This window comes from Lissotriton helveticus, chromosome 4_1, assembly GCF_964261635.1.
Source record: "Lissotriton helveticus chromosome 4_1, aLisHel1.1, whole genome shotgun sequence".
NCBI classification, from domain to species: domain Eukaryota; kingdom Metazoa; phylum Chordata; class Amphibia; order Caudata; family Salamandridae; genus Lissotriton; species Lissotriton helveticus.
The window spans coordinates 1,125,225,529-1,125,246,866 of NC_136063.1; the positions used below are offsets into that span (position 1 = coordinate 1,125,225,529).

The 21,338-nt window shown below is 46.9% G+C and overlaps 1 protein-coding gene across 3 annotated transcripts in view; it reads left to right on the forward strand.

Annotated features, from left to right (window-relative positions):
* TMEM245 (transmembrane protein 245) overlaps positions 1-21,338 on the forward strand; it is an 894,766-nt gene that overhangs the window by 397,295 nt on the left and 476,133 nt on the right. The window lies entirely within an intron of this gene.

The following is a 21,338-nucleotide window of genomic DNA, read 5'->3' on the forward strand; positions in this document are numbered from 1 at the left end:
CATAGGCAGAGAGCTTGTCACTACGAGTTATTCAGCGCCATGATGGCTTCACTAAATTGCAAGATGTCTGGTATCAAATATCTCATATTAATGAGCCCACACTGATGCCATTGTTGGATTCATTAATACATGCACTCAGAAGGCACCTCAGAGGCGCCCCTGCAAACCTACCAAACCACTAATGTGTGCCTGATTGGTCTGAACCAGCCTGCCACCTCTAGACATGTTTCTGACCCCCCTGAGGTGGGAGCCAATTGGTCGCATGGGTCAGAAACAGAGCCTGCTCTGGGTGGAGGTGCTTCACACCTACCCCCAAGCAGGAACAGCATTGAAGGGTGGTGAGCCTCAAAGCCTTCCTGCCCTTTGTAATGCTGACCTGGGTCTCTCCAGCTAGTGGAGATGCCCACCCCCTGACCAAGCCCCCACTTGGCGGCAAGGTCAGCTGGAAAATTAGTAATTAAGAGGTGTCCCCTCTCAGCCTCGATCACCCCTAAGGTGCCCTTAGCTGAAGTGACCCATTCCTTTGTGAATCCTCCATATTGTTTTGGAGGATTCTAGCAAATAGGGTTATGGATATGCCCCCTCCCCAGAGGGAGTAGACATACAAAGGGTGTAGTCACCCTAAAGGAAGTAGCCCGCTGGCTACTACCCTCTAACCCCTGTAATGCCCCTAAATTAAATATTATGGGGCACACCTGAACCTTAATCCTCAGATTACTGACAACCTACGAAGAATAGGACAAAGAAGAGTCATGCAGCAGCAAAGACTGAAGACAACAATTGACTTGGCCCCATCCCTACCGACCTGTCTACATCCCTCAAAGACCGTGCTACAGAAGAGCGACTTGTCCCGCAGCCCAGCGACCTCCAAAACCCTGGGAGGACTGCCAGCCTTCTGCAAAAATTCCTGAGCTCTTGTGGCTGACCTGTCCAGGAGAAAAACAACTTTAAAGACCAAGTGTTCTGCCGGTGGAACCACAAAGTTGACCACCTCTGCACCCAGAACCTGACTTCTGACAACAAAGGACATCCCTGCACCCAGAGCCCCTACTCCTTGGGGAGATCTACTGACAATGTCCCGACCCTTCAGCACATCCCAGCTTACCTGTTCTGCTGTAGGTTTCCATCGAGCGGCCTCCTGGCCCGAGTCTGCAGCCAAGTTTAAGACTCCCCATTGGTTGCATTGGGCGCCCAAAGCTGTGTTGGCACTCTGCACCCGGCCGCCCATGTGCCTCTGTAGGTGTGGTGTAAGTTTGGTGCTGCCTTGTGGCTCCCGTGTTTACCTTACCTCCCGGGGACAGTATTCCAAAACTGTGTTACTCACCTGCAAGTAGTATCAATTCAATTGCCCATTTTCTCTATTGGATAACATTGGCACCCTTTTCTCTATTGGATAACATTGGCACCAGATCCCGAGTGTAACCTCTGCACCCGGCCACCCAGTGTCGGTGGTGCAGTGAGCTCACTTTCCTGAACCTTCCCCGGTTCATCCAAAAGCTCAATATCGTAAATACTTTACTTACCTGCATATCGCTGAATGTGTTTCCTCCTATAGGATAACATTTTACGGATTGAAAAATGCAGTGTCCACTTTTTACATTGATATTGCAAATTGTATTTCACTGCAACAAAGTATCTTTGGTTCTATAAAATAAATATACTTAAAGTAATATTTTGACAAACCATTGGTCTTGGATTTAGTCATGTAGTATGTGTAATCATTTCTTGCCTGTGTGTGTACAGCAAATGCTTAGCACTGCCCTCTGATAAATCTAACTGCTCACCCACACTACCATAAAATAGAGCATTAGTATTATCTACTTTAACCTCTGGAGACCCACTGGACTTTGTGCGCACTATACTTTACTTTGGTATAGTAAATACAGAGGCTGCTTCCTACTTGGTGGATCAGAAGTGGGCTCTACGACTTTGCATTTCCTGAAACACTGGTGACCACACAACTACATTCCAAAATTGCCTTTAGATTCAACTGTATTTTTGAACTGACAGTTTTCAAAATATTTAAAATTCTTCTTAGGGCCTTGGTGAAGTCCCTTTAGCATTTTGTAAAGTTTAAAAGCCTACTTTAGTTAGGGGATAAAAGTGCCTAGATGATTTAGTCCTTTTAAAAAGGCCCCAACTTTAGTAAAATACCCCTTACCTCCATCTTGGCATGAAGGAGCTAAGGATCCTCTGTAGACTTGAGAAAAATAAAACTGGTTCCAATCCGACCAAGCTCCGGGTGCTTTTGGCAGAATATGCTAAAGAACACCCTTCTGAAGGAGAAAGTAGTGATGAGGGGGACCATTCCTATCTTCCTCACCTAGACAGAGATTATGTGGTCCCTGCACCCGTCTTTCCAAAAGTAGTGCAAAGGGCACCTAGCTCCCTCACAGGTGGGCCAGGTCCCCAAGCAACATTGAGGACAGCCTCAATGAGTAGGACATCCTTTTAGCAAGATGGCTCATAGAATAGCCCTGGAGGTTAGAATCCTGGCTATAGAGGGGGAAAGAACAGATATAGACCTAGCTCCCATAAATGGTGTCAGCAACTTAAAACTTGGGGACAGAGAAGACGTTTATGACCCTAAAATCCCCAAAGGGATTGTCACCAAGTATGAGGAAGGTGATAACCTCACATAATGGTTCACAGCCTTCGAGAGGGCGTGTGCATGGTGACATGTGAAGAATTCACTTTGCTTTGGGAACTGTTCACTGATAAGTGCAGGGATAGGGATAGACTCCTGACACTCACTAAGACAGATACTGAGTCCTGCGACCTCATGAAAGGTCCCACAATTGAGGGCTTTGGACTCGCCAATGAGGAACACAGAACTAGATTCAGGGGGGCTCAAACACCCTAGAGTCAGTCCTAGCTTGACTTCATAGACTACTCAGTGAAAACACTATTTGGCTGGTTAACTGGAAGTGAAGTGCATGACTATGATGGACCTTATAATCTGTTATGAAAGAACACATTTTAAGTAATTGCATTATCGAAAGTTGCATCAATATCTGGTAGCCCTATGTCTAATTTCTCCCCAAGAATTGTGAAAGAATTTGCGGTAGGTGAGGTTCCGGCAGCTGGGTGCAGGGATTACCAGGAAGGGCCCATCTAAGACTCGGCGGCCTTGTCAGCCCCCGGCGTGCCTGCTCCCGATCTGCATGGCACAGTGCGCTATGGAAAGGGACCTCTCAGCTAACAAGCATATTCTGCTGCTTCACTTGGGCTGCCGGCGGCCGCTGTGGAGGCGTGCTCATTGCCATGAGCGGCGCTCATCCCGGCGGATGCACCCACTGTTGCCCTGAGTCGGGGAGCGCCTCATCTATCGCGGTGGATGGCCGAGGAAGTCCCAGCTGGATACACCAATCCTGAGTGGTCGTAGGTATACCTGGGGGTTCCGAGGCTGTGAGACACACACAGGCCTGGCTGAGACAGGGTGCTGGAGACACCGGCAAATACCTCTCCCTCCGCAGGGCTGATTTGCCGATTATACTACCACGGGAGAGCGGCCCTCCTCTACTCCCGCATGTGGTGTGAGTTCTGGATCTGGAGTCACTTGATATCACTAAGTGGAGTCTAGCAACATGGGAGGGACCAGCCCGGTATTGTGGGCATTGGTATCACGACATACAGACAACCTACGCTAACTCGATTTGTAATGCCCAGAGCCGGAGACTTGCCGTGGTACAAAAGGGGGTGGTGATGGACGGAGCATCTGAACCAATCAAACACTCACACCCAGTCTGGGTTTAATCCATCACTGTTCTTTAGCCCACTCTGCCACCCCAGTTCAGACATGGCCATATGCAAATCAGTCTGACCCTTTGCCTCATGGGAACAGTCCAGCCAGAACTGCCAAGCCATGCCTTCCCTGGACCGGAAACAAGCTTCCGAGGACCCGTTTCTGGCATTTCAGCCGTCTTCAGCCGGGCTTGCTTGAATCCAGTGGCAAAGTGAGCAAGGGACTTACGTCTGAGCATACCCTGTCAACTTATGGCGAACAAAGTGGTACAAAAGGGGGTGGTGATGGACGGAGCATCTGAACCAATCAAACACTCACACCCAGTCAAGAGATCTGGGTTTAATCCATCACCGTTCTTTAGCCCACTCTGCCACCCCAGTTCAGACATAGCCATATGCAAATCAGTCTGACCCTGTGCCTCATGGGAACAGTCCAGCCCGAACTGCCAAGCCATGCCATCCCTGGACCGAAAACAAGCTTCCGAGGACCGGTTTCTGGCATTTCAGCCGTCTTCAGCCCGGCTTGCTTGAATCCAGTGGCAAAGTGAGCAAGGGACTCACGTCGGAGCATACCGACTGACTGACTGACTGAAATTCTTATAAAGTGCACGAATGCCGCGGCGTCTTGGCGCTGAGAGTACTAAGAAGCAAAATGGGGCAGAATTAGGACTGGGTGAAGAGCCAGGTTTTTAAGGACTTTCTAAAGCTCATTTAAGATTGTTGTGCGCGCAACAGGGGGGCAATGAATTCCACAATTTTGCCGCTTGATGGGAGAAGGATTTGCCGCCCCATCGAGCTCTGTTTATTCTGGGCTGGCACACTAGGACTTGATTGGTTTACCTCAAAGTTCTAGAGGGTACATAACGAGGTAGAAGTTTGATGAAATCATCTGGTCCTTTATCATACAGTGACCTGTGTACCAAACAGAGGGCCTTAAACTGAATGGCGCCTAACCGGGAGCCAGTGAAGCTCCCGAATGGCTTTAGAAGTGGGGTGCCGCTTGGGGAGATTAAGCAGTACTCTCGCCGCTGCATTTTGGATTGCCTGCAGCTTGGTCAGTTGTTTCTCTCCTGCTCCCAGGTAGAGGGAGTTACAGTAATCTACGCGGGACATAACCAGGGCTCCCATCACCGTCTTTTTTAATGCAGTTGGAATGTAAGGCAAGATTTTTCTAAGCACCTTAATGCTATAGAAGCAGGCAGATGTCACCTGATTGATCTGAGCCTTGCCTGATAGATCCTTGTCGAATAGGAAACCAAGGTTCCTAACCTTATCAACTGGGGCAGGGCAAGACCCTGCCTCAGGAGGCCACCATGGATCACTCCAAATGGACGGCTTATGGCCGAATTCAATGATTTCGGTTTTGTCCGTATTTAATCTAAGAAAGTTGTGGCTCATCCACTTTCTCACCCCAGCTAGGCAGCTCCTGAAGCGCTCTGCTATGGTTTCAGTAGATTGAGAGATTGACACTACAATTTGAGTGTCATCAGCGTAAGACACCAAATGTAGGCCATAGGATCTAATCAGCGCTGCTAGGGGAGTAACATACAAGTTAAACAGCGTGGGTGACAATGCTGAGCCCTGCGGGACTCCACCTGGAAGAGAAAATTCGGCTGATTGTAGCCCGCTCCAGAGTACCCGTTGTGTTCGTGTGTCTAAAAAGGAGGTGACAAGATTCAAAGCATTACCGGTGAGGCCTAGAGTAACTAGTCTTTTTAGCAGGATGGAGTGATTTACAGTGTCGAAGGCCGCTGTCAAATCTAATAAGATCAGGGCTGTCCGACCACCCTCGTCCATAGTCTTACGTATTTTTTCTGTGGCCATAATGAGAGCCGATTCAGTGGAATGATATGGTCTAAAGCCATGTTGTGAGGGATCTAACAGTTTCTTTTCATCTATGTATTTCATAATTTCTTGATTCATGGCCTTTTCCAGGATTTTTGCAGGTAGTGGCAGACGGGAAATGGGGCGGTAGTGTTTCGGCACGGAGGGATCCAGATTCTCCTTCTTAATAATAGGTCTAATACAGGCCTTCTTCCAACTGCTGGGGAATTCACCAGTATCAATAATCTTATTGAGTAAGGGTGTTAGCACATTTACAATGCTCTCTGGAACCATATGCAAAACATAGGGGGGGCAAGGATCTAGAGGAGAGCCAGATTTCATCTGGGTCAGCAGATCGTACACTTGCTCTTTCTCCAATGAGGGAAAATTGGAAAAACTAAAAGGGGTCGCGATGGAGTGTTCGACCTCGTTGTCGGCAGTGTCTGTTACCATGGTGCTGAGCTCGTCATACACTGTTTGTACTTTAGTTTGGAAGAAGGTAGCGATACCACTCACAAAGTTTTGGTCTGGAACAAAGATTGTATCCCGGGGAGTTTTTGCTAAGTGAGCTACTACCTTAAAAAGCTCCCTAGCAGAGTTGGACGACTTTTGGATTTTATTCGTAAAGTAGGCTGTTTTTGCCTGAGCAATTGTCAGTTTATACTCCTGTAGGCTTTTAGTATAATTAAGTTTGTTTTCCTTACTGTAGTCCGAGCGCCACGTCCGCTCCAGTCTACAACATTTTATTTTGACTGCTTTTACCTCTGCGGTATACCATTGGGCAGTGGCGGATCGCCTTCTGGGTTTCTTTGTTTCAATTGGGGCCAGCTCATCCACCACCTTGTTAAGCCAGTTGCGGAAGTCGATTGCTCCCTTATCACTATTACCACCTTCAAAGTCCGTGGGATTTTTGGACAGTATCTTAGCTAAGGACTCGGGTTCAAGCTTTTTCCAGGGACATGTTTTTTCGGGGGGTACGAAATTCCTACGCTTATTTACAAGGTTTTTAAGTTGTAAATTAAAAAAGATGGCACTGTGGTCTGACCAAGGTATGGGAAGAACGGAGGTCAACTTAATATGGTCATTATTGGTGAAGATCTTGTCGAGGATATGCCCCGCTGAATGCGTGGGTCTATCAACTACCTGCTTCATTCCGAAACTAAGGAAATTATCCAGTAACGTGACTGAGTCCAGATCGTTATTAGCCTCAAGATGGAAATTAATGTCACCCAAGATTGTATAGGTGACTGAGTCTGTGGTAGTTTCTAAAAAAGTGTGTAGTGCTTTAATAAAAGGGCCTCTCGAACCAGGGGGGCGGTACACGAGCAGTCCTTCAAAAATCAGGCAGTTATTCTCTTTAATTTTGAAGGTCATGGCCTCCGCCTGTAATTCCTGCTGGGGACAGGCATGCAGTTTAAAGTGCGATTTGTAAATTATTGCTATTCCCCCGCCCACATTTTTGGTTCCGTTTACAAATTCCACGGAATAGCCTTCTGGGGTGGCCATATTCCAGTCGGATCCAGAGGCCTCATTTGCCCATGTCTCTGTGAGAAACAGGAAATCGGCCCCATGATCAGTTATCAAGGCTTCGATCTCATGCTTGTGTTTAGGCATGGATCTAGTATTCAGCAGGATACATTTCAGATTGCTGCTTCTGCCGGTCACAGGCTTTTGATAGTTGTTCTGAATGGTAGTCTGCTGATTGTTGTTTAATGCAGTACCTTCATTTCTATCTCGAGGAAGCACCGGCATATTGGGTGGGATGTTAGGGAGGTTATTAGGGATTAGGAATCCTCAAGAGGGGCATCTGGGAGTAACACAATTATTCTCGAAATTGACTCTCACCGGATGATCACATAGACGCTGGTTCAGGCCACACAGCACAACTTTGGAGTAGCGGGACCCCTGAAAATGGACAGCGTTTCCAGCGCTAAGCGTGGGCCCGGCGCGGCCTTCGGCGCGCTTCCGGTGCGCCCGCTGCGCTTCCGGTAGAACATAGGGCTTTGTAGCCTCGTGTCCCTGACAGCGCTAGAGCGCGTCCTGCACTCCCACCACACCTAAGATGGCGGCGGAATTCTAGGCGGTGGGGTGTCAGGTAGGAACAGTGCAAATAGGCTCACAAATGTGCTAAAGTGCTACGGTGCAATGTAAAGCAATTATGAATTCAATTGTCACAATACACGTTTTTAAAAGGGGGACTTCACGCTGTTTAAAAAGGACAATGTGCAAGATCGGAACAATTCTTAAAATCAATTACACAGGTTAAAAATAGAGGGGGGCTACACGCAGTTACAATTTGGGATCAATTATTAAAATCAATTGTCACACAGAGTTTCAAAATAGCGCTAGCCGCTCCACTCGCTTCTAAGTAATGAAGCGCCTTTGCCGAGTCCTGCCTTTGTAGCCTCGTGTCCCTGACAGTGCTAGAGCGCGTCCTGCACTCCCACCACACCCAAGATGGCGGCGGAATTCTAGGCGGTGGGGTGTCAGGTAGGAACAGTGCAAATAGGCTCACAAATGTGCTAAAGTGCTACGGTGCAATATACAGCAATTATAAATTCAATTGTCACAATACACGTTTTTAAAAGGGGGACTTCACGCTGTTTAAAAAGGACAATGTGCAAGGTCGGAACAATTCTTAAAATCAATTGTCATACACCGGTAAAAAATAGAGGGGGGCTACACGCAGTTACAATTTGGGATCAATTATTAAAATCAATTGTCACACAGAGTTTCAAAATAGCGCTAGCCGCTCCACTCGCTTCTAAGTAATCCCTGCCAACTGCCAACTTATGGCGAACAAAGTGGTGCAAAAGGGGGTGGTGATGGACGGAGCATCTGAACCAATCAAACACTCACACCCAGTCAACAGATCTGGGTTTAATCCATCACCGTTCTTTAGCCCACTCTGCCACCCCAGTTCAGACATGGCCATATGCAAATCAGTCTGACCCTGTGCCTCATGGGAACATTCCAGCCCAAACTGCCAAGTCATGCCTTCTTTGGACCGGAAACAAGCTTCCGAGGACCGGAGACTTGCCAGCGTGATCATTGCTTGCGATCAGTTTAGGCCACCTGCCCCACTTTGACACAGTGGTCCCCAGGTGAGCCCTCCAATATTGTAAGTGATCGTACCACCATTTAGAACTGGTCCTACTGTATATACTTTCTTCCATACCTTGATCGTTTCCACGCCGTATCTCTGCACCACTACCAAGGACAAACGTCCTAGTGCGACGGCATGATAAAGTACCGTGGATAAATATTCAGCCGCAGCTACCGGCAGTACGCTGCCGCCCATGCCAGACAATGCCGCCATATTAACGGTCATAACGCAGTCCGGAGACATGCTGGAAGCCAAAATAGGTGCAGTTGGATCAGATGTCCTGCTCCTCAGGCAAGACCTTTGCAACACAGTACATTGCATTACTGAGGCCGAATCCAGGATATTGACAGTGGAAGACACAGTGCTGATGCTTCAGAAGAATGTTTCCGCCCTGGAGTCCGTCGGGAAGGGCCTGGCAACATGTGCTGAAGATGCGGAGGGTTGCGCACACAGAAATAACCTCAGCATTGTTGGGTTCCCCGAGGGCTTCAAGGGCAGTAACATTGCTGGCTTTCTAGTTAAATGGCTGGCGGACTGGCTCCCCTCTGGGCTTTTAGCCCATTGCTTTATCATTGAGTGTGCGCATCGAGCCCTGTTACAGAAACCACCATCTGGCAGTTGCCCTAAGCCTATTATTGCTAGATTTTTTAACTTTTAGGACAGAGATGTCATCCTGCAATATGCTAGACATAAGGAATCCCTCAACTATTCCTCACACCCTATCATGATATTCCTGCACTATACAAGGGTAGTCGAACAGCGCCGACAATTCTTTATGGAGGGTAAAGCTAGACTGCGGAACCTCAAAATCCAGTATTCTCTCTTGTTTCTGGACAGGCTATGAGTATTATACAAATCGCAGACAAATTTCATTGACTCACCAGAAGAGGTGTTCACCTGGACAGACGAGAATGTCAGGCTTAAGCCACATACTCCACCTAGGATTGATTCAGACTCTTCATCTGGGGGCCCGGGCCGTGGGTCGCTCCTGGTCTCTGGGAGAGAGTGCCGCAGATCATGATCCAAGAAACGCTCCAAACCTCTTGGCAAATCCCACATCCGATCCACAGAAGACACCACATGGAGGACTTTAACCTTGTTAATTCTTGTTACGAATAATTTGTCCACACTACCAACAGTATATCATGGGCTACTTTTATTAACGCTTTCCCTTAACTCTGGAGACATCTTTACGTCTAAGGGAAGCCACGTAGGGATCCATTGGCTGAGGGTCGTTCCTGACCCCCTTTGGAGTTGGGATACCTCTCATGCTGGGATGCACCCTTGCGCCATTACTCTTCAATCTCTATCTCGCCGACCTACCAGAATGGTTGTCCCGATCAAGAGCCTTCCCTCCAGGAATCGTCCAATGTAAAATCCAAATGCTGCAGTACGCAGACGATACCATTCTTCTAGACCAAACCCAGGTGGGCCTCCAAAGATTGCTCAATTAGCTCGCCCAGTATTGTAAAAACAATATGCTAGAGATAAACGTTAGTAAAACCAAAACAATGGCAATCTCACCTGCGAATGGGAAAAAGATCAAGTGGTATATAGAAGGGAAACCACTGGAGACTGTCACCGCATATAAATATCTGGGCGTCTGGATTGATCATAAAGGGAGATGCTCGGTGCATACAACAGAGATGCAGGCAGTGGCTCGCAGTTTAGAGGGGGCCTTCATGAGAACGAAGAGTGCTCTGCATTCCCAAGATTTTGTCCCTTTGATAAAATTCATCAACGCAAAATTCCTGCCCACAATCTCCTTTGGCGCAATAATCTTCAAAGACAAAATGAACAACTGGCTAGATAGAGCACAATCATCATGCTATCGCCGGGTCTTCCGATTGCCAAATTCGACTTCCCATGCCCAAATCCGGAAAGAATTTTCCTTATCCTCTATGCGCTGGATTATGGGAGCAAGATACGTCTCATACTGTCTGAAAGCGAAACAAGCTAACCCCCACTCGCTGAAGGGTTGCATATGGCTCCTGCTTAGTAATCCAACTACATCATGGAACAAGTATTTGACATTCTGCCTCAATTCCCTTGAAGCGGGGAACATATGGTCCTCTCCTTTGCCCGACGAAACGAAAGCAAAGATTTTTACCAAGCAAGCCAAAATTCTATCAAATCAATCGGACATGCAACAGGTTCTACAACTCTATCACAGTCCCTGGGCTGCCAAACTATATGCCCCGAAAACATTACCATCTTATCTCGCATCAGCAATGAAGCCGTATATCAAACATCAATTAATGAGATTTCGCTTCGGCTTAATTCCGTTGAAGGCATACAAGTTTGGCCAAGGATACGTGAAAGAAGCCTCCTCTCAGTGTCGTTTCTGCAATCAGGGAGAGGAAAGCCTAATCCATATTCTGTGCATTTGCCATCAACTCCGGGCGCAAAGAATATTTTGGCTGAGACCAATTTGGCTGTTTCTAGGCATCAGGACTTGTCAAGAAGCGCTTGCAGCCTGTATGAGGGGGGACTCGCCACAATTGGCGACTTGCTTTGTAAAATTCATCACAGCAATTAACTCCCCGATTCAATCATCTGAGCAAGTTTGAATTTTCCCCTCCCTATGTGCCAGTCCCCTGGCTTTTTTGCTTTTCCTTCACATTACCCAACCCATTATTTTTATTGTCTTTCTAACAGACTTGAATTCTTCTTTTTTACTTAAAATGTCATTTTCTGGATGTGCATATTGCAATGATTTTAATTAATTGTGCAATAAAATTTTTTACTTACTTACTTTTTACTCTCATGCTGTGACAGATGCTTCAACGTTCATGAGGTTGGAGGGAGGGGGGTTGTAGTTTGGCAAAGTTTTTGGTTTTGGTGCTTAAGTGTCATGCCTTTACAGAATCTAGATGGTATGCCAATGTCTATGCCTAAGATATATTGTCTCCCGCCCACACACATCACTGTCAGTCATGTCTCTAGATATGTCTGGATTATATGAAAGGCGCCTCTGCGTTGTCAGCGGATTGCTAGATAAGGTTAAAAGGTGTGCAGTCCTACGCCAAGCTCAACACTATGAAGATGATATCCTTTCCTACGGGAAACACATTGATAGGGAAATAGGATCCCATGTCTGACATGATTTGGGTATGTACATGCCTTCCACTCAGGATTCACTAGAGGCTCATGGGGTAGCTATACTCATCCACTGCAGAATCTCCTTTCTTCACGATAAAACATGGGCTGATCCCCAGGGCAGGTGTATCATTGTCACAGGCACATTGTATGGCCAGTTGCTCGTTCTGGGTAGTGTGTGTGCCCATCTGCCTCTTACATGGAGCCTAACAGAATGCCTGACAACGCTTTGGGTGGAAATTCCCCAGGGTCTGACCTTAAGGGGGGGCGATTGGAATGATACTCAATGTCCCTGTCCAGATAGATGGCATGGCACGGGCAGACCTGCAGAGACTCGTGATTTGAGGCTGCAAAACCTGTGCAGGAGCTGGATTGGGTTGATACTTGGCCACGATTGCACCCTACTGACCTAGGCTACACATATTTTTCTAGCACCCACAGGTCCATCTCCCGCATAGATTACGGTTTCATATCAGCTACACATGTACATTGAATCAGAGTGGCAGGGATATTATCTGGGGGCCTCTCGGATCACTCCCCTCTGCAGCTTGATCTGCTACTTGACTCCAAACGCCCCCCCCCTCCGCTGTCGTTTATCTCCATGGCACCTATTAATTAACAATATAGGACCCATATGCACAATGCCATCACAGAATATCTATCCCACAACACTGGGACGGTTGAGTCATCCACGACCCTATGGGAGGCCATGATGCCAACACATCGGGCGTGGATAGTGCATACCGCACAGCACAGCACAGCACAGCACAGACAGCGGCGTGAAAAGCTGATACAGATGGAAACCCAGCTTCTGAATGCGGAGCGTGGGAGTAGGGGGGAAGATGGGAGTAGGGGGGAAGATGGATACGCCGCACGTGGACAACTGCTCCACACTCGGCAGATATATGCCAGTGAGCTTATGGACGAGGCTCCGGTGTCATGGCTAGTTACCCATAGCAGGATATACCAGCGGGGCGATAAATCTAGTGCACTATTGCATCGTCTCTGTCAGAAGGCACTCTGCTCTCTCGCCATTTCGAGTATCCGTGACCCCTCCTTTTTTAACTTTATATGCATTTTCATATGTAATGTGATTTATGTATTGTGTTTATTTCTTTTTTGTGCAAATTATACTTTCTATTATGCATTTTAACTTTGAAATGTGATATTGTATTTTGTCACTTTTTATTATGAATAAACTGTTGAATTTAAAAAGTATTGTTGTAGCTTAGTTCCCTTCTAATTATTAATTCTTATATTGATTTGCTTCTTCATGGTTGCCTGGATTGTTACATATCAATTGTTTATTCTTTCCCTGGTCTAGGAACCTTATTTTTATGAACCCAGGGGGTCCTTGTTAAATATACGCCAATGGCTAGTTACCCATAGCAGGATATACCAGTGGGGCGATAAATCTAGTGCACTATTGCATCGTCTGTCAGAAGGCACTCTGCTCTCTCGCCATTTCGAGTATCCGTGACCCCTCACGGGAGGTTCTTACAGATTCCCTACAAATCGCAGCAAGCTTTGCAGACTATTATAAAGATCTACATGCCACCCGATAGACTATCTCACCACACCTTGTCCATAAGTTCCACGTACCCTCACAGACTCTGCAAGAGAGGAATTGGATGCCCCAATAACAACAGATGAACTTCAGGTGGCATTATCCGAGATGCTCCCGGGTAAGGTGCCCGCCCAAACGGCTTTTCATGTGAATTTCATAAGAAATATCAATCCATACTCACACCCCGTATTTAGCTGTACTTAATGCCAGGGCTGTCCTCTCTCTCCATATCTCTTTCCGCTGGCCCTGGAACCTCTTGCAGCCAGGGAGCGGATAGAAGTCTGTGGGTTTGAATGGTCCAGGGAAACCTCTGATCGCATAGCACTCTATGCAGACAATGTGTCTTATTTTTCCTTACGCGACCAGACCGGTCGGGACCCAGACTGCTCAGGATTATGCACATTTTTGGTGAAACATTTGGGCTTTACATGAACCCCCATAAATCTTACCTATGGCCCATGCTTGGAGCAGGTCCCTTGGGCCCGTGGTCAGACGAGGTGACGGTGGTGCAAGATGGTTTTAAATATTTCGTTGTTTTCCTAGCAGCCTCACAATCTCTGTCCTGGGAAAGAAATCTGGCCCCACTGTGGCTGCAATCGAGGTGCAGACCCGTTCTTGGTCACACCTTCCGCTTTCCTTATTTGGTAGATCCGCCATCTTTAGGATGGTCTCCCTGCCCCGCCTATTATATCAACTCCAGAACCACCCATATTTGATACCACCCATTTGGTTTTAGCAATTAAATGCAACTCTTTGACACTTTCTTTTGGGGAGGGGGCGCTCAACCAGAGTGGCATTAAAAACATGCTTCCAGTCTACATACTGCGAGGATTAGCAACGCCAGACGTCCAGGCATACTACGTGGTCTTGCATCTCCTTATACTGAACGATTGGTGGTATAGGGATAGGCCCGATCCTGCATATGCAGTTGAACGCTGGCTGAGGAGCAACATGCCCCTAAATACAATCCTATATGCAGGCCTGACCCTTAAAGCGCTACCGCCACGATTTTCAAGCTCTGGGAACAAACACTGCGTCAATTGGGATGGTGGGGCAGATTAATAAGAGGCACTCCAGTGGCACAATGGTCTTCTACCTCAGCTAGCCGGACTGCCTGGCTTTTCTGAATGGTAGGCTATAGGGATCTCGTCTGTTGGAGATGTCCTCCACGGTCAGACTTAGAAGGCCTTTCAGGAATTACAACAAGAATACGCGATGCCTCTATCACAATTTTATAAATGCTTCCAATTCCGTCACGCTTTCTCCCCACATCTCACCCTCCAAGAGACCATAACAGACTTTAATCCTATTGAAGCCAAAGTGTTTATGGGTGAACTATGAGAACATAAAATTACCAAAATATATCGTACACTTGTAACGAATAGCCCTACTATACTTCGCAAAACACGTGAGGCCTGGCAGGTCGATTTGGGCCCCATAAATGACGAGGACTGGACTGAGGCTCTAGAGTCCCCAAGTGGCTCTGCCATTGCAACACAACTACGATACATACAATTCAAGTACCTTCACAGGGCTTACTACACTAGATATAAGCTCTGGTGTGCAGGGCTCATTACATCTCCACTCTGCCTACGATGCCATGCTACTGATGGTACCCTCATACATACTGTATGGCAATGTACAACATTCTCAAGGTTCTGGCACGGGGTCATTGCATGTCTGTCAGAAGTCTTGGGATGGACATACCCTACTCACCACGACTAACCCTTCTCCATTTCACTGATGGTATCGGGGGCAATATATACAAACACCGTCTGCTACTTTTGGGCCTTACACTGGCGAAACGTGACATTGCGAAGGCTTGGAAAGATGTCTCCCTGCCCTCCCTTGGGGTATGGAAGAGGGGCCTCGGTTTTTGTATGGTGTGTACATACCTATATTTACTGCAAAAGGATGCCCCCAGAAATATCCCAAGATATGGAGAAGCTGGGTGGAATATTGGGGGCTATATTAGGAACCTATCCCAGCTGTTTTAATAGATTAACAATCAATACGACAGACATGATGTGGGGTGAATATGGGTGTAGATGCTTTGCTCTTCAATTGGGGGACAATTTGGCATGTACTGTACTGTATTGGATCTATGACACTTCAGTTTATTGTTGGTGTAATATGTTTACTTGCATTTAATCCTCCATTGTTAAATTGCCAACAAAATGTCGACATCACTATGGCTATTATGTATACTGTACTGCTCTGGAACCTGGCTTGACAATAAAAATGTTGTTGTGAAAAAAAAAGAATTGGGAAAGAAGTCAGACCACTGGTTCAAGACTAGGGTGACCAAAACTATCACTGGGGGTGACCAAAAGAAAGGAGGGACAAGAATTTCCCAGAGGAAAGCGTTTGAATATCCTAAGGGTAAACATAAAGAGTCTTCTAAAGGCCACCACAGGACTGTGGGTCCCAAACACTTCACAATCCAATAGTGAGTACATGGGTAAAAACTTTGTTCCCTAAAAGGCCTGGTGTTATAACTGTAAACATTTGGGACACAAAACTGGACATTCTGCCTGTGTGAAAAAGAATCCTCCTAATACTTCAGCTAGCACTGGTAAGGCAAGTCTCCAGGTGGGATCAAATAGTGTGCCCAAAGCAAATCCGGGTTCACACTGAAGCAATTTTAGGCTCTGAGGGTTGGGGTATATTTTACCACTCTTGCTGTCTGGCACCCTAATATGAAAAAATACAGACCACAACCCTTGATTAATGGGACTAGAGTAAAAGCCCTGCGGGATACAGGTACTAGTGTCACCATGGTGACAGATAAACTGGTTTCCCCAGGACAGTATTTGTCTGGACAAACCTATGCAGTCACCAGTGCTGATAATGTAACTAAGGTCTATCCCATGGCTATGGTGTCTTTAGTATGAGGAAGGCTGACTGCCTGAAACAAGTAGTTGTATCTTCTGCAATCCCAGTTGAATGTCAGCCAGGGAATGATCTGGGAATGCTGGGAATCCCTGATTGGTGTGTGTAAAAACAAGGGCACAGAGCCGAGCCCAACCTTCTAAGACAAAAGGTAAGAAGACTAGGGGACCAACATCTGAACAGCAAAAAGCTCAGTACCCCTCTCCTTAAGGAGACGACCTGTCACCCCCAGAGGGAACTGAGCCTATGGAACTTGAAGCTTATCAGGCTGAGCTCCTGCACCTAGTGGGACCCTCTAAGGAACAGCTGTTGCTAAGGACAGGGGACCTGTCCTACTCTTGAAACCCTGCGACAGCAAACTGCTGTACAGGAAAAGGGAAAGGTCAGTGGCTCACACAGGACCTATTGGGAAGAGGGACACCTTTACACTGAGGCTAGAGATCCCAAACCTGGTACTTCTGGGAGAGTGGTAGTGCCTCAGCAGTCTAGATAATTCCTCCTCAAATTGGCCCATGACATACCACCCACTGGGCATCTTGGCCAGTCAAAAACGCGGAGTAGGCTAGTCAGCCACTTCTACTGGCCAAACATATCTCAAAAGGTGAAAATGTTTTGCAGCTCCTGTGTCACCGTTCAAGACAGATGGCCACCCAAAGGCCCCCTTAATCCCACTACCAGTGGTTGGGGTTACTTTTGAAAGGGTAGGGTCGGACATAATTAGTCCACTTGAACCTCCCACAGCACCAGGAAGCACCTTCATACTGGTAGTAGTGGATAATGCTACCAGGTATCCTGAGGCAATTCCCCTTAGGACTACTAAAGCCCCTGCAGTAGCCAAAGCCCTCATTTGCATATTTACCAGGGTAGGATTTCCTAAGGAGGTTGTTTTGGACAAAGGTGCAAACTTTGTCTAGTTACCTAAAATACATCTGGAATGAGTGTGGAGTGACCTATAAGTACACTGCACTTTATCACCCACAATCCAATGACCTTGTTGAGCGGTTCAACAAGACATTGAAAGGCATGATCAGTGGACTCCCTGGAAAACTCAAAAGGAGATGGGATGTCCTTTTCCCATGCCTGCTCTTCACCTTAATAGAAGGGACACGGATTTCCCCCCTTTAAAATTCTGTTAGGCCATCCTGTTAGAGGACCACTTTGTCTTGTGAAGGAGGGCTGTGAGAAGCCTCTCCACAATCCTGAGCAATGTATTGTGGGCTATGTACTAGGCCTACTTTCCAGGACGGCAGAGTACATGGAAAAAGCATCCAAAACCTTGAGGTCAGCCAAGTGCTCCAGAAGCTCTGGTATGGTCAAAAGGCTGCACTCGTGGACTGCCAACCATGGTACAAGGTATGGGTGTTGAAGCCTATGACACCACGGGCCCTACAAGACAATTGGGTTGGTCATTACCCTATCCTTGAAAAGAAAAATTAGGTTACCTACTTGGTAGACCTGGGCACTAGTATGAGCCATGTGAACCACCTCAAGCCTTTCCATGACAGGACTGATGTAACCATGCTGATGATTACTGATGAGGATCAGGAAGCAGAGTGTGAACCTCTCTCTGACCTCCTCTATCTTACAGTCCAAAGAATGGGTCAGTTGATGGAGTTGTCTACTCAGACACCCTCTCTGCCCAACAACAGGTTGACTGCAGGCAGGTCCCGCAAGAGTATGCTGAACACTTTCCCTTAACCCCTGGACAGACACACTGGTGCACCCATGATATGGACACTGGGGACACCTTGCCAGTCAAAACAAAAATCTATCTGCATTTTTGCCTGACTGAGGCATCTTTGACTGAATGTGCACTGGTTTCCTGCTAACCAGGTTTCCAGTGCCTGTGTCTTTCCCAAAATTGTACCTTTGTTTTCACAATTAGCACACCTCTGGCCTACACATAAGTCCCTTGTAAAAGGTACCAGTGGTACCAAGGGCATTGTGACCAGAGAGGGTCTCAAAGCGCTGCAGCATGTATTGTCCCCCCCAAGAGACCTCTCAGCAAACATGCGCACACTGCCACTGCAGCCTGGGTATTTTGGTGCAGATAAAAGTGGAGTCGACCTTTCACACATACCTACCAGCACTACAAGAGGCATAAGTAAGTCACCCCTACAGCAGGCCTTACCGCCCTAAGGGAGAGTGGACTATACCTCAAGTAAGGTCATAACTGAATGAGCAGATATGCTCCTAGAGCAGGGATGCTCAAAGGCTGGCCCGGGGGCCGCATGCAGCCCTCCTGAACTTTAATTGCAGCCCCCTGGTGAACAGCAGCACTGGGCTGCTGTTCACTTGACAGAGCAGGAATGTTCAGGAAGCTGTGAAACAAACGGGCATACTTAATTTACACGTTAACCAAAGTAAAGTTAAAGAAGAAGAAAAGGAGTACTAAACAACTTTTCTTTAGGAACACCTTTAGTTTTTTTCAGACATCTTGCATTAAACATGTAAAAACATGATAAACTCTCTGCAAACTTTTAAAAAAAGTGTTTTTTGTTACCATGTATGAGTGTTTTATCTTAGTAGATCAAATGATATCACTGTATTCAGAGGCAATTATTAGCAATGATAGTTTTCAAACATGATTTTAGAAACATTCATGTCGCCCCCATTTTGAAAACAATGCCATTAGTGAACCAAGTGGCAAGTCATTTGTCAGGTGCACCTTGTGTGTAGCCTTGGTTGTTAAATAATTGGAGCACCATTATAGTTTATGAACTAAAACACAAGAGAATGTTTTGAATAGCAACATTATTAACATTTATGGTAATGAAAAAATTGGAGGCAAAGTAAAATTAACAAATTGTCAAGGATCATCAGCCAGGACTGAACCCATGTTTTGCATTAGATGTTAATGCTTTGACTTAATTATTGGTGCATGAGAATAGAGCTTTGGTGGCAGACAGAAGTCACATGAAGGCTCGGTTTGTTGTCTACAGCATGCATCAGCTTCGCGTCCCCCTACGCCCACCTTTCATCGCCCTGATCCTCACATTGCTGCGGCCAACGGGCGTGCCAGAGACAGCACTTTGCGGCCCCTGAGGAAATGTTTGCGAGTACCCATGTCCTAGAGTATCTAAGTCCATTCTTAGACATTATAAGTGCACAGTGAAGCCATACTGAGTACATGGGCAGGGAGCTTGTCACTACGAGTTCCACAGCTCCATGGTGGATTCACTGAATTCCAAGATGCTTGGTACCGAACATCTCAGATTAAGGAGCCCACACTGATGCCAGTGTTGTATCCATTAATAAATGCACTCCGAGGGCACCTCAGAGGGCCCCCCTGCAAACCTACCAAACTATTAGTATGTGTCTGACTGGTCTACACCAGCCTGCCATCTCTAAACATGTTTCTGACGCCCTCAGGTGGGAGCCTTTTGCTCTCATGGGTCAGAAACAAAGCCTGATATGCTTCACACCTACATCCAAGCCGGAACAGCATAGAACAGAGGTGAGCCTCTAAGGCTTCTTGCCCTTTTGTTATGCTGACCAGGGCCTCTCCAGCTAGTGGAGATACCCGCCCCTGACAAAGCCCCACTTTTGGCAGCAAGGTCAGTGGAAGCATTAGTAAGCACGGCCGGTGTGTCCCTTCTCAGCCAAGATCTCCCCTAAGGTACCCTGAAGTGAAGGGACCCCCTCCTTTGAGTATATATTGTTTTGGAGGATTCTAGCCAGTAGGGTTAGGGAGATACTCCCTCCACAGAGGGAGTGGACATACGAGCGGTGTAGTCACCCTAAAGGTTAGTAGCCCATTGGCTACTACCTTCTAACTCCTGTAATACCCCTAAATTAAATACTTAGGGGTACCCCCTGAACCTTAACCCTCAGATTACAGAGGATCTACGAATAAGAGGACAAAGAAGAGCTGTGCAGCAGCAAAGACTGAAGACAACAACTGACTTGGCCCCAGCGCTCCTGGCCTATCTGCAGCCCTCAAAGACCCTGCTACGGAAGAGCAACTTGTCCCACAGCCCAGCGAGCCCCAGAACCCTAGGAGGACTGCCTGCCTTCTTTATAGATTCCTGATCTTCCATGGACAGCTGGCCTGTCCAGAAGAAAACCAATTTTAAAGACCAAGTGCTCTGTCTGTGGAACCGCGAAGTCGACCGCTTTTGTACCCAACGCTCAGGTTCTAGAGGGCCACCTGTCCAGAAAAGGTTACCCAGCGATCCTGAGCAAGACTCCCTCAAGTTGTTGACCCCTCCGGGTTCCACGCCGACGTCTGCATGACGACCACCCCAACTCCGTCCTTATTGGTAAGCTGGATTCCGGCGGCAAAGGACACCCCTGCACCCGGAGCCTGTGGACCTTGGAGAGCTCTACAGACTGTGCCGCAGCGCTCCAGCACATCCCAACTTACCTGTGGATCTGTAGTTTTCCATCAATTGCCCTCCTGGCCTGAGCCTGCAGCCTTTTTCCAAGGTTGAGATTACCCAATGGTTTGCATTGTGGTGTACGTTTGGTTCTGCCTTGTGCCCCCCATGTTTACCTGGACCCCCGGGGACTGGGCTCCAAAATCATGCTACTCACCTGCAAGTAGTACCACTTTGATTGCCCCCTTTCTCCATTGGCTAACATTGGCACCAGATCCCAAGTTTGACATCTGTACCCGGCCACCCCAGTGTCGCTTGTGGGGCAATGAGATCATTTACCAGAACCATGCCTGGTACTGATTCTTCAACCAAAAGCTCAATATCGAAAATAGTTTACTTACCTGCATATTGCTGAATGTGTTTCCTCCCATAGGATAACATTGTACTGATTGAAAAATGCATTGTGTCCACTTGTCACATTGAAAAACATTGATATTGCAAAAAATGTTTTACTTTAACCAAGTATCTTTGGTCTAATAAAATAAATATACTAAAAATATTATTTTTACAAACCGTTGGTTATGGATTTAGTCATTGAGTATGTGTAATCTTTTCTTACCTGTATGTGTACAACAAATTCTTAGCACTGCCCTCTGATAAGCATAACTACTCACCCATATTACCACAAAAAAGAGCATTAGTATTATCTTCTTAAGCCTCTGTAAATCCACTTGATTCTGTGCACACTATACCTTACTTTGGTATAATATATACAGAGCCAGCTTCC